Raw genomic sequence first — 1,827 nt, 5'->3', positions numbered from 1 at the left:
ACTATTACCTATTACCTTTTCTAAGACAGAGGGAACCAGGTGCAGAAGCAGAACATGAGAATGGACATGGAACGTGACCACTGAAGCACAGCATCACATAGAGACAATTAAACCCCGGATGTCTGTGGGCCTCCCTGACAGCGTCAGGCCTACCGCAAGAACTTGGAGAAGCAGAGTTTTCTCCTAGCTCTCTGGGGAGGGAGACGTCTCAGTCATCTTGGAAGTCTCCTTCCCTAGCTGGCTAAACAGTGGGCGCTTTCCCAGCACTGACACTGCCACACAGCCAAGGTGCCCTCCAGCAGCCCTTATGCGGGAGTGACAGAGGACTTATAGCATCTTGCCGAGTGTCATTCATTTCACAATGTCACCCCAGGTTCACACTTCCAACCTGATAGGCATTAGTAAAAGAATTAAGATCACCAGAGGACAACGGACAGCAGCGGCCAAGCAAGAAGAAAGACGTGGCAGCAAGCAGGAGTCGGGGATAGTGTCACCGGTTCGGTAAAGTTTCTGTTCTCTGATTTGGGGATATTCCCTGCCCAAAAAATGTGTGGAAAATTGACTAGTATTAAGTGCATAATAGATTGGAACTCAATGAAGACACAGACGTTCCTGTTGAGAGCAACCAGCTAATGATTACAGTTAAAAGACAATTTCTGTGATTGAGTTGTCATTTGGAAGATTAAACCCATTTCACGAGGACTTGGAGCCTGGTCTTTGCTTTGAGGAAGCAGTGGTTTGTTACCAAAAGCCACTTCTAATCTAAGACTCTACGCAGCATGCCTAATCAAGGAGAAGACTGCTATTTTTTTTCTATTCTACATGTACCAAAGGTGACAGCTGCCCATCTGTCACTGTGAAGCTGCATTAGGAAATGAAACTGTTTGCACATTATGGCAAGAAGGGCTCTGTTTTCGACAGGTGTGCAAGTTTCGCCACATGGAGATTGATAAAAAACGCAGTGCAATTCCTTGTTATTGGGAAAATCAGCCAACAGGATGTCAAAAATTAAACTTTGCTTTTCATCACAATCGAGGACGATATGTTGATGGCCTTTTCCTACCTCCAAGCAAAACTGTGTTGCCCACTGTTCCTGAGTCACCAGAAGAGGAAGTGAAGGCTAACCAACTTTCAGTTCAGCAGAACAAATTGTCTATCCAGTCCAATCCTTCCCCTCAGCTGCGGAGTGTTATCAAAGTAGAAAGTTTGGAAAATGTTCCTAGCCCCACGAATCCACCAGTTGTAATTAATGCTGCAGATGATGATGAAGATGATGATGATCAGTTTTCTGAGGAAGGTGATGAAACCAAAACACCTACCCTGCAACCGACTCCTGAAGTTCACAATGGATTACGAGTGACTTCTGCCTGGAAACCTGCAGTCAATTTAAAGCAAGGTGAATGTTTTGAATTTTGGAATAAAAACTCTTGAGGAAATTAAGTCAAAGAAAATGAAGGAAAAATCTAAGAAGCAAGGTGAGGGTTCTTCAGGAGTTTCCAGTCTTTTACCAAGTATAAAATATTCTAGAATGACTGATACACACGGCAGCAGCACAAGTGGATTCTAGGGAAGTAGCAGCATGATTTTTTCCTGCTGTCTGAAATCGAGCCTCAGTGGGGAACAGACTGTCACTCAGAATTCCCCCATCTAAGGGTACCGTATGAGTTGTCTATAATACATACAGTCAGAGTCTCATATCTTAGGCTCATTCAGAAAGATGAAGCTTGGAAAGCAACTGTATTCCTCAGACAAATGCAGGGGGTCTGGCCTTCACAGGCTCTGACATAGAGCCTCCTTTTCTTTGTCATTGTGAAGTTCCTTTACTGG

The 1,827-nt window shown here is 44.3% G+C and overlaps 1 pseudogene; it reads left to right on the top strand.

Annotated features, from left to right (window-relative positions):
- Positions 1 to 404: 404 nt before the first annotated feature.
- LOC116547126 lies at positions 405 to 1,582 on the top strand (annotated as a pseudogene).
- The last annotated feature ends 245 nt before the right edge of the window (positions 1,583 to 1,827 follow it).

This window comes from Sapajus apella, unplaced genomic scaffold (assembly GCF_009761245.1).
Source record: "Sapajus apella isolate SASKATOON/1434 unplaced genomic scaffold, GSC_monkey_1.0 scaffold2153, whole genome shotgun sequence".
Classification (NCBI taxonomy): Eukaryota; Metazoa; Chordata; class Mammalia; order Primates; family Cebidae; genus Sapajus; species Sapajus apella.
Note: the sequence above shows the minus strand (reverse complement) of the source record. Positions and strands in the feature narration are given on the sequence as shown.